General features: G+C 40.3%; 1 pseudogene; it reads right to left on the bottom strand.

The window, feature by feature from the left end:
- Positions 1-338: 338 nt before the first annotated feature.
- LOC130456141 (tropomyosin alpha-3 chain-like) lies at positions 339-1,495 on the bottom strand (annotated as a pseudogene).
- Positions 1,496-12,761: the final 11,266 nt, after the last annotated feature.

Genomic DNA, 12,761 nt, shown 5'->3' with positions numbered 1-12,761 from the left:
GCCTGGGTTCCAATCTGATCTGAGACACTATCTAGCTGTGTGATCCTGGGCGAGTCACTTAACCCCACTAGCCCTTATCACTCTTCTACCTTGGAACCAAATGATTCTAAGCCAGAAGGTGAAGGTTGTTTTCTTAAGAATTATTGGACTATCTGAAAGTCAATCAAAAAAAGAACCCAGACATAATATTTCTGCCTTGGAACCAATACACAGTAGGGAAGGATTTTTAAAAATGCCCTCAGTTAATATGTCAACTTCAGGCAAACTGGCCTTAGGTGAACACTGAGTGTGAGTGGAAGAAGTAGCACTAAGATAGGTCTTAGGGGAAAAGGCGTTTTTTAGATTTTATCCAGGTCAAACAGAGTCTTTCCCAGCATCCTTTTGTGCAGAGGCTCCTCTCTGATGTGTTGAAGTTTCTTGTAAGTCATCAATTGCCTTTTCCACTTGGAGGCAGGAGTCTCTGCCTCCTTGAGTTTATTAATAAGAATCTTTATCTTCTTTTTTTATAAGAATACTTTTCTTCAACAGCATCCAGACACTTCAGATCCTGGCCCATCAGTCTCATCTGCTCTTCCATCTCCCAACAATGGGACCAGGTCAGCTCAGCTTGCTCCTCTGTTCGCTGTAAGCATCTCTCAGCGATAATCACTTTGTAGGCCACTTCTTCATACTTTCTGTCCACTTCCTTGGCAATGCTCTTGGCCTCTTTCTGTTAGATTTCTTGTAGCTCCACTTTCCCTTCATCCTTCAGAGCCTGATTTTCAGTGACCTTCATACCCATCTCACTCTTGCCTGCTACCTTTTCTGTCTTTTCTGGTAACCAGGCAGTCCCTGAAACTGGTGCAGCTCCTCCTCAACAAGCTAGATCCAGCAGTTCAAGGAAACCACCTGAGCCTTCTCCCAGGCCTGCTTCTTCCTTCCTTCTCCCGACAAAGATGCTTAGCCCTTTTCCTGGCATCATTGGCCTGCTACTGTAAAACTGGAACCTTGCCATTCACAGACCCACTGGTGGTGATATCATGCCCTGATCATTTCGGCCCATTTAGGCTGCTGCCTCCTCCACTTGATGCTGCTATAGCTTCTCCCTCAGTTTGAATTTTAAAGCTCTTCACAACCTGTTTTTAATCTCCTTTTACTTATTATCCCTTTCCATGTACATGACTTTATGACCTAACTGGGCTTTATATTCTTTTCTCCCAGGAGTTTAACTCAAATCTGGGTGCCTTTGCAACTGGTTGTCTTCTGGAATGCCCTCCTTCCTCACCTTTAGCTCTTCTAATCCCTAGTTAGTTTCTTTCAAGACTTAATGCAAGTGCTACCTTTTACTCCCATGAGCCTTTCCTGAGTTGTGCTGCTCATAGGTGCTGCTGCCTTTGGTATCTATTTTGTAAGGGCCTGTATTTGCACCCACTTTGTCCCCCTGTCCCCCAAGGCAGCCACTTTCACTTTTTCCTTTGGATGCCCAGCTCCTAGTTACTGCTGAATAATTGACCATTGATGGATTGAGAGGAAGAAGTGATATTTTGGTATCTCAGTCCTGTGCCCATTAAACACTTATGAAAGCTCGTTGAATTTTATTTTCTGATATCCAGTGAAATCTGATTTGTAACTTTTGTGGAGAAGAAGGTAATGAGTTAGCTCTGTAGCTCATCTTCGTGAAAGGTCCCCTTATCGTGAAAACCCAAAGCTGCAAATTAAAATTCTTCTGAAATCTTCATATGCCAATCGAGTTTGTGCTCTCTTCCAACTCACATGACTGATTCAAGGAGACTGCCATCTGTTTCACTTTTGTGTTTTTGTTTTTAAAAACAGCTTTCGTAATTGATGGCTAAGTCGTACGTGAATTAAAATGCTATATTAATATGTGGAAGAGGGATCAGACCTGCTCTGCTTGGCCCCTGAGGGTAGTACTAGGAACAACAAGGGAAAATAGTAAAGAGTCAAAATGAGGCTGAATGTCAGCAATCACTAAAACCACAATTCTGAAGGCTCTCCTTTCTCACTACTATACCCAGGGATCCTCTGGCTCCTTTCAAACCTCAGTTAATGCAACACCTCCTTCAAGAGGGTGATCTCTTTCCCCAAGTTGTTACAGTTCTCCAACTCACCCATTACTCTGAATTTACAATAGAAATAGAGAGATAGTGAGATCCATAGATAGATAGATAGAAAGATACATAGATACATACAAAGATAGATAGATAGAGACATAGAGACATAGAGACATAGATAGATGCATAGATAGGCAGGCAGGTCGGCAGATAGTCTTTCCTAATTTGTGTTGGTATTTTCTCCCAGGCGAATTTAAGAGCAAGGGATTGGTTTTGTTTTTGTCTTTGTACCCTCAGTTCTTGGCACTGTGGTTGCTCTGCATGTGCTTGTTGAATTGAATGGACAATTCAGTACTATCTACCTTGATAAAGGACTGCCTTGGGTTGTTCCCTTCACTGGAAGTTCTCAGGGAAAGATTGGGTCTGACCACTGGTTAGGTCTGTTGTTATAGAGCTTCTCTTTTGGGTATGGCCTCTGAGTTCCTTCTTAACCCTGATATTCTGGATGAAATATTATGATGTCACTTCAAAGTTGTTAGAACTAATAAGAACTATCATTCACTCTGATATCATCTTGTCATATTAATATGAGTGGCCCACAAAGGCCACATTTAGATCAAAAATTACAAAGTAGGGGTTTTCAGAATAAATATTCCCCTCTGGGATACTACCCAGATCATACCAATGTACCTACAAATTTGGGTCAATGGAGAAGACTGTCATGCAAACTTCCTGTTATGTCTGAGTCTGATTCTTCTTTAACTAGGTTGTTGATGATGGAGGGAGTATGCCACAGATGCTATAAAGCTTTTAAGTTACCAAAGGGGCTAGAAAGATACCTGACATGGGACTTGTTACCAAGAAAGTGTAACTGGGCAGGAGAAGCAGAATTCCTGGGATAATACTGTCCTTGCTGTCATGGGAACAGAGGAGGCTGAGGAAGAAGAAGTATGCTCCTAGGCAATTCTGCAAGTGCCCTCTGAATTTATCCTCCCTGGGACAAAGTTCTTTTCCTAGTCCTAGATTTCTCTCAAAAGGGCCTTAAAAATTGCCTTCAATTTGCCACCTGGATGCTATAAGGGGGAAAAGGGGTTATTTTAAAAGGGTTGGACTTGATTATTTAAGAGTGTGGTTGCCGGACTTCCGGTTAAGATGGCGGCTTAGAGAAAGCTGAAGTTCAGATCTCCGGAAAACCCTTCCCGACCGATCTCAAACTAGAAGCTCCTAAGGCGCCGAAATTCAAAACGATCAACAGCACAGACCCTGGGAACCCTCCTCCTGGACCTGGACCCGGTTCAAAAGGTACGGCTCCCCTTAAAAGCCAGAACCCGAGATCCCTCGGACCTCAGGGGTAGGAGCGCAGAGTCCAAGGCTCCCGGAAGCGGCAGCCGCGCCCGGCTCAGAGAGCAGGGTCTGAGGAACAACAACCCTCAGGGTCTTCTACCCAAGTCCCAGTCCGGGTGAAAGTTACTGCCTGGGGCTTCCGCTGCAGAGAGCCGGTAGGTCCGGGTGAAAGTTACTGCCTGGGGCCTCCGCTGCAGAGAGCTGGTCAAAACAACAGCAACCCTCAGGGCGGGCAAGACAGCCTCACGGGCTGGATCCTGCTATCCAAGTCTCAGTGAAAGTCTGTGCTCTCGGAGCTTGGGGAAGCGGCAGCCCATCCCCCCGCAGGCCGACGAAACAGCCTCACGGCCAGGGATTCTGAAGGCAACTTCCGGAAATCGAGCCAGGGGGAGAGTGTGGCCTCGTGGTCCGACCCTTCCATTCCAGTTCCAGTGAGGCATATTCAGTTTAACCCAGGGAATGCTCATAGAACCAACATCTGCCCAGGACTAAAGCCTCTGATCACCAGACAAAGACAAGAAAAGCCAATCCTCCACGTTCAGAGATGACAAACTCCACAGAAGCACAGAAGCCCCAAAATACCAAGAAAAATAAGAAGAAAGGGGCAACTCTGGACACATTCTATGGAGCCAAAATACAAAATACAGAGCAGATAGAAGAAGATATACAAGAAAATTCTCCAAAATCTTCCAAAGGAAATAGAAACTCTCCACAAACACGTGAAGAATTTGAATCAGAAAGGACCAAAAAGATGGAAGCCCTCTGGGAGGAAAAGTGGGAAATGATGCAAAAGAAATTCACGCATCTACAAAACCAGTTTGACCAAACTGTAAAAGAAAACCAGGCTTTAAAGCAAGAACTAATAAAGCAAAGCCAAAACACCAAGAAATTAGAAGAGAACATAAAATATCTCACCGACAAGGTGATAGATCTGGAAAACAGGGGGAGAAGAGAAAATTTAAGAATAATTGGACTCCCAGAAAAGCCAGAAATAAACACCAAACTGGACATGGTGATACAAGATATAATCAAAGAAAATTGCCCAGAGATTCTAGAACAAGGGGGCAATACAGCCACTGACAGAGCTCACAGAACACCTTCTACACTAAACCCCCAAAAGACAACTCCCAGGAATGTAATTGCCAAATTCCAAAGCTATCAAACAAAAGAAAAAATCCTACAGGAAGCCAGAAAAAGACAATTTAGATATAAAGGAATGCCAATCAGGGTCACACAAGACCTTGCAAGTTCTACGCTGAATGATCGTAAGGCATGGAACATGATCTTCAGAAAGGCAAGAGAGCTGGGTCTCCAACCAAGAATCAGCTACCCAGCAAAACTGACTATATACTTCCAAGGGAAAGTATGGGCATTCAACAAAATAGAAGACTTCCAACTTTTTGCAAAGAAAAGACCAGAGCTCTGTGGAAAGTTTGATACCGAAAATCAAAGAGCAAGGAATACCTGAAAAGGTAAATATTAAGGAAAGGGGAAAAATGTTATCTTCTTTTACTCAAACTCTCTTCTATAAGGACTACATTTATATCAACCTATGTATACTAATATGTGGGGAAAATGTAATGTATAAATAGGGGGTAAAGAAAGACCAAATAGAATAATGGTTCTCACACAAAGATTCACAGGGGAAGGGGAGGGGAAGAAAACTCCTATAAGAAGGAGAGGAAGAGGGGGGGGGGTTTACTTAAACCTCAATCTCAGGGAAATCAACTCTGAGAGGGAAAAACATCCAGATCCATTGGGATCTTGAATTCTATCTTACCCAACAAGGGTAAGGAGAAGGGAAAACCAAGGGGGGGAGGGGGAGAGGGAGAACAAAAAGGGAGGGAAAGAGAGGGGGGAGGGAGAGGGAACAAAAAGGGAGGGACTAAAAAGGGAAACATCAAGGGAGGGGACAAGGGGGACTGATTCAAAGTAAATCACTGGACTAAAAGGTAGAGCCGAAGAAGAAAAGGTTAGAATTAGGGAAGGCAATCAAAATGCCAGGGAGTCCACAAATGACAATCATAACTTTGAACGTGAATGGGATGAACTCACCCATAAAACGTAGACGAATAGCAGAATGGATTAGAATCCAAAACCCTACCATATGTTGTCTTCAAGAAACACACATGAGGCGGGTTGACACCCACAAGGTCAGAATTAAAGGATGGAGTAAGACCTTCTGGGCCTCAACTGATAGAAAGAAGGCAGGAGTGGTAATCATGATATCTGATAAAGCCAATGCAAAAATAGACCTGATCAAAAGGGATAGGGAAGGTAATTATATTTTGTTAAAAGGGACTCTAGACAATGAGGAAATAACATTAATCAACATGTATGCACCAAATAATATAGCACCCAAATTTCTAATGGAGAAACTAGGAGAATTGAAGGAAGAAATAGACAATAAAACCATACTAGTGGGAGACTTAAACCAACCATTATCAACTTTAGATAAATCAAATCAAAAAATAAATAAGAAAGAGGTAAAAGAAGTGAATGAAATCTTAGAAAAATTAGAATTAATAGACATATGGAGAAAAATAAATAGGGATAAAAAGGAATACACCTTCTTCTCAGCACCACATGGCACATTCACAAAAATTGACCATACATTAGGTCACAGAAACATAGCACACAAATGCAAAAAAGCAGAAATAATGAATGCAGCCTTCTCAGATCACAAGGCAATAAAAATAATGATCAGTAATGGTACATGGAAAACCAAATCTAAAACCAATTGGAAATTAAACAATATGATACTCCAAAACCGTTTAGCTAAAGAAGAAATCATAGAAACAATTAATAATTTCATCAAGGAAAATGACAATGGCGAAACATCCTTTCAAACCTTTTGGGATGCAGCCAAAGCGGTAATCAGAGGCAAATTCATATCCCTGAAAGCTCATATTAACAAACAAGGGAGAGCAGAGATCAATCAATTGGAAATGCAATTGAAAAAACTCGAAAGCGATCAAATTAAAAACCCCCAGCAGAAAACCAAATTAGAAATCCTAAAAATTAAGGGAGAAATTAATAAAATCGAAAGTGATAGAACTATTGATTTAATAAATAAGACAAGAAGCTGGTACTTTGAAAAAACAAACAAAATAGACAAAGTACTGGTCAATCTAATTAAAAAAAGGAAGGAAGAAAAGCAAATTCACAGCATTAAAGATGAAAGGGGGGACAGCACCTCCAATGAGGAGGAAATTAAGGCAATCATTAGAAATTACTTTGCCCAATTATATGGCAATAAATACACCAATTTAGGAGAAATGGATGAATATATACAAAAATACAAACTGCCTAGACTAACAGAAGAGGAAATAGAATTCTTAAATAATCCCATATCAGAAATTGAAATCCATCAAGCCATCAAAGAACTTCCTAAGAAAAAATCCCCAGGGCCTGATGGATTCACCTGTGAATTCTATCAAACATTCAGAGAACAGTTAACCCCAATACTATACAAACTATTTGACATAATAAGCAAAGAGGGAGTTCTACCAAACTCCTTTTACGACACAAACATGGTACTGATTCCAAAACCAGGCAGGTCAAAAACAGAGAAAGAAAACTATAGACCAATCTCCCTAATGAATATAGATGCAAAAATTTTAAATAGGATACTAGCAAAAAGACTCCAGCAAGTGATCAGAAGGATCATTCACCATGATCAAGTAGGATTCATACCAGGGATGCAGGGCTGGTTCAACATTAGGAAAACCATCCACATAATTGACCACATCAACAAGCAAACTAGCAAGAACCACATGATTATCTCAATAGATGCAGAAAAAGCCTTTGATAAAATACAACACCCATTCCTATTAAAAACACTAGAAAGCATAGGAATAGAAGGGTCATTCCTAAAAATAATAAACAGTATATATCTAAAACCAACAGCTAATATCATCTGCAATGGGGATAAACTAGATGCATTCCCAATAAGATCAGGAGTGAAACAAGGATGCCCATTATCACCTCTACTATTTGACATTGTACTAGAAACACTAGCAGTAGCAATTAGAGAAGATAAAGAAATTGAAGGCATCAGAATAGGCAAGGAGGAGACCAAGTTATCACTCTTTGCGGATGACATGATGGTCTACTTAAAGAATCCTAGAGATTCAACCAAAAAGCTAATTGAAATAATCAACAACTTTAGCAAAGTTGCAGGATACAAAATAAACCCACATAAATCATCAGCTTTTCTATATATCTCCAACACAGCTCAGCAGCAAGAACTAGAAAGAGAAATCCCATTCAAAATCACCTTAGACAAAATAAAATACCTAGGAATCTATCTCCCAAGACAAACACAGGAACTATATGAACACAACTACAAAACACTCGCCACACAACTAAAACTAGACTTGAACAATTGGAAAAACATTAACTGCTCATGGATAGGATGAGCCAATATAATAAAAATGACCATCCTACCCAAACTTATTTATCTATTTAGTGCCATACCCATTGAACTACCAAAATACTTCTTCACTGATTTAGAAAAAACCATAACAAAGTTCATTTGGAAGAACAAAAGATCAAGGATATCCAGGGAAATAATGAAAAAAAACACATATGATGGGGGCCTTGCAGTCCCAGACCTCAAACTATATTACAAAGCAGCAGTCATCAAAACAATTTGGTACTGGCTAAGAAACAGAAAGGAAGATCAGTGGAATAGACTGGGGGAAAACGACCTCAGCAAGACAGTATACGATAAACCCAAAGATCCCAGCTTTTGGGACAAAAATCCACTATTCGATAAAAACTGCTGGGAAAATTGGAAGACAGTGTGGGAGAGACTAGGAATAGATCAACACCTCACACCCTACACCAAGATAAATTCAAAATGGGTGAGTGACTTAAGCATAAAGAAGGAAACCATAAGTAAATTGGGTAAACACAGAATAGTATACATGTCAGACCTTTGGGAGGGGAAAGGCTTTAAAACCAAGCAAGATATAGAAAGAATCACAAAATGTAAAATAAATAATTTTGACTACATCAAACTAAAAAGCTTTTGTACAAACAAAACCAATATAACTAAAATCAGAAGGGAAACAACAAATTGGGAAAAAATCTTCATAGAAACCTCTGACAAAGGTTTAATTACTCATATTTATAATGAGCTAAATCAGTTGTACAAAAAATCAAGCCATTCTCCAATTGATAAATGGGCAAGGGAAATGGATAGGCAGTTCTCAGATAAAGAAATCAAAAGTATTAACAAGCACATGAAGAAGTGTTCTACATCTCTTATAATCAGAGAGATGCAAATCAAAACAACTCTGAGGTATCACCTCACACCTAGCAGATTGGCTAACATAACAGCAAAGGAAAGTAATGTATGCTGGAGGGGATGTGGCAAAGTAGGGACATTAATTCATTGCTGGTGGAGTTGTGAACTGATCCAACCATTCTGCAGGGCAATTTGGAACTATGCCCAAAGGGCGACAAAAGAATATCTACCCTTTGACCCAGCCATAGCACTGCTGGGTCTGTACCCCAAAGAGATAATGGACACAAAGACTTGTACAAAAATATTCATAGCTGCGCTCTTTGTGGTGGCCCAAAACTGGAAAACGAGGGGATGCCCATCAATTGGGGAATGGCTGAACAAACTGTGGTATATGTTGGTGATGGAATACTATTGTGCTCAAAGGAATAATAAAGTGGAGAAGTTCCATGGAGACTGGAACAACCTCCAGGAAGTGATGCAGAGCGAGAGGAGCAGAACCAGGAGAACATTGTACACAGAGACTAATACACTGTGGTATAATCGAACATAATGGACTTCTCCATTAGGGGCGGTGTAATGTCCCTGAACAACTTTCAGGGATCCAGGAGAAAAAAAACACCATTCATAAGCAAAGGATAAACTATGGGAGTGGAAACACCGAGAAAAAGCAACTGCCTGAATACAGAGTTTGAGGGGACATGACAGAGGATAGACTTTAAATGAACACTCTAATGCAAATACTATCAACAAAGCAATGGGTTCAAATCAAGAAAACATCTAATGCCCAGTGGACTTACGCGTCGGCTATGGGGGGTGGGGGGGAGGAAAAGAAAATGATCTATGTCTTTAACGAATAATGCTTGGAAATGATCAAATAAAATATATTAAAAAAAAAAAAGAGTGTGGTTGCCATGAATTTAATTCCAAAGAGATTTTATTTACAATTTATTTAGAAAATGTAGAAAGAGTGAAGCAAAAAATCGGAGAGAGGATAAAGTAAGATATCTAGCCTGAGCACTAAGTCATTTACTCCTGGCCTCTCCAGGCAGGGAGAATTAGGGCTTCAGCAAAGCCAAGGGAAACTGGGAAGTGTCTCTCAAGAGTAAGTCTCTCCAACGGATAGTTTTTTTTCAGAAAAATCCAGCAGTTAAGAGTTAACCTTTCACCACATGTCAGTCCAGTTAGCAGATTCTTCTGCCTCTCTTCACCAGCCTCAATGCAAAAGTATGAAAAATTCCTCCAGTCTCCACTTCCAAAAAATGAAGAACTGAATTTCACAGGAAGTAACAGCTCCTTTTCAAGATGCTTCTTTTGTGTCACTTCCTGTGTCTTCCCCTAATTCTATGTCTACCAGTCACAGTTGACGCTTTCTTTTAGGACTGCCCAGAAGGCAGTCAGTCGATTCTGATTTGTCATCCACTATCACACATGTGGGTCACAGACCTTCCCCACCCTATGTGTGAAATGGGATGTTTCCATCTTTGTTGATTAAATCTAAAAAAGGCTAGATCTCCATACTTTACTTTTAAATACTGTGTTCTAAAAATAGGCAGGGGTTACAATTTAATCTTCACAATCGGGAGAGTTAAGTATTTTCATTGTTATAATTTGGGGATTGTTAAATTTAATCTTCTCAATGCTAACAGTGATGATAGGCCAATTCAAGAAGTCAGCCACCATTGTGGTTCAGGAAGTAATTGCCACCTGATAATTTCTTAGGAGAGTTAGATAGCTGTTGGCATAGAAAATGATTAGTTAAAATGTTATGGGATTTTGTTGTTCCCATAACATTTGTTGATTTTTCAAAAGAACACAGCTTTCCAAACTCTGTGACTTCACTGTCACTGTTAAAACTTTTATTTGTATATCATGTTTGTCTCTGTTTCCACTGGCCTTTTTGGAACCTAGCACATCAGCCAGTGTGGTATATAGCAATAAAAGAAAAGACATTCCTTTAATGACCAGAGAGGAAGAAATCAGTTGTATATTTCATTCTCGAGGCAGTAAAATTCATGGAAGCACCAAGAAGAAATAGTAGATATGTAAAGAAACTTCTCAAATATTCTGATGATTCTAATTTTAAAAGCTGTCATAAAATAGTGATGGATAATGAAAGCACATCCTGTTAGATAAATGATAGGAATAGAACTTTAAAGCTGTAGAGTGTGTCAGGCCATTTATTAGAGAGGCAGTGAGGATTTGTATAGGGGCCCCACACTGGAGTCTACTAATGAGGTCAACTCACTCTACTCAAAAAAGAGAACTGAGCAGTTGGGGGTATTCTTTGGAACTAAGCAAACTGTAGAGATCTCCATTTGCTATCCAAGGGTTAAATGCCCACCTTCATCGACTTGGAGTTACCAAACTATTTTACTGCCCCAAGGGCTTCTTGGGCCTGTCTGCTTAGCAGAGAACATTATGAATGAACTCTAGAATCATGTGCCTCCTTACCCATACCAGGCACTGTATTCCTTTTATTCAGACCTACAGATTCCTAGGGAGAATGCTCCCTCTTCATTGCAAATCAGCAATCCTTTTGCCATGTAGTTTTATAGTTATATGGGAAAAGAGGACCTTGCAACCAGGTCTTTCTAACTGTGAGGCAAACTCTGATCTACTACATCCCGCTGTCTCTTACCTACCCCCTTCTAATGATTGCTGTGCATCTATTTTGGATAAGGGCACCTTAACTTTGGGGGGGTACTGTACTCCTTTGGCAGGCAGTCTGATGAAGCATTTGGACTCTTGCATGGACTTCAGGCTAAGAACTCATGACTTAGAGCTAAAAGAGACCTTTGAGGCCATATGATCAAAATGCATCATTTTATAACTGAGGATATTGAAGACCAGAAAAAAAGTTCCTTTTTCTCCATCACATACATTGGTTATAAGTTGCATGGTGGGGGGGATTGAGCCTAGGTCCTCTTACCCCAAAGCTAGCCTACTTTCCATTGCTTAATATTGGTCTAAATGGTTTTGGCCCCTGGGGCTAGAATGATTACTTTTCCTGTCAAAAACAACCCAACCCAACCTAAAACAAACCCCTCCCCCAAACAATTTGCAATTTGGAAAAGTTAGGCCACGCCAAACATACTAAGGACAGGTTGATCCAAATGCTCTGAGACCATTTGCTGAAAACTGCCCAAGTTGAGGAATGAGTCCAATCAGAGGATTTTGGGGATCTAGCAGGAAAAGCTCTCCCTTTGCCCTGTGCTCAGGGCCTGTTCTTGAAGCAGATGATTATGAGGATTGTTAAATATCCTCCTGGAACAAATATAGCATCTTTTCTGAACTTGCTCTTTTTTACTGGAAATACCCACATGACTCTCTGAACACATCACAGGTTGATTCAATCAAGTTCAATTCTATAAACATTTATTAATTGGCAAATGATCATTGTGAGGGCATAGGTACTATACCTAGTGTTCATGCCAGGCTGGGCAGTAGGCACTAGGAACACAAAAGAGCCACTTGAAAAGGCAGACATTATCCTCAAGGACCTGACAGTCTGTTTAGGTATATAGAATTTCAAATCATAGATCTTGGATTCAAATTCTGCCTCTGTTACTTACTTAAGCAAACCATCTAATACCTCCAGGCCTCAGTTTGTAAGAATGAAAAGCATTTATTTAGCTGTAGTGATCCAAGAGTTGTTCTAAGTGCCAAATATACAGAAATAAAAGCCAAGATGTTCCTACTTTTTAGGAGTTTGTTTTCTAATAGGAGCACACAACACATACAAGGCAGTGGTGCCAGGGAAAGGTATTGTGGTCTGAGGAAGAATAAGAAGAATGGTCAAGGGAGCCATGAATAGGATAATCAGGTACCATTACCTTGCCAGAAGCAATGATAGTAGTTATTGGATTATTGTTTCTCTGGGCAAGAGCTAGAAAGGGGTAGGGTATACGGACATGCAGGGAAGATGACAGGGAGATTGGCTTATGGAGTATGAGATGAGAAAGTTGAATTAAAGGGCCTTCAAGAGCCTTTTCAACTTACATGTATAATTATTTGGTGCTAAAAACTGCAATTTGGATGAGGGGTAAAGGGAGTGATGATAATGAAGAGAACACTAAAATGCAAGTGTTAGCTGAGATAGCTGACACATTAAA

Source organism: Monodelphis domestica, chromosome X (genome assembly GCF_027887165.1).
Source record: "Monodelphis domestica isolate mMonDom1 chromosome X, mMonDom1.pri, whole genome shotgun sequence".
Classification (NCBI taxonomy): Eukaryota; Metazoa; Chordata; class Mammalia; order Didelphimorphia; family Didelphidae; genus Monodelphis; species Monodelphis domestica.
The sequence above is the reverse complement of the archived record's forward strand: the minus strand, read 5'-3'. Positions and strand labels throughout refer to the sequence as shown.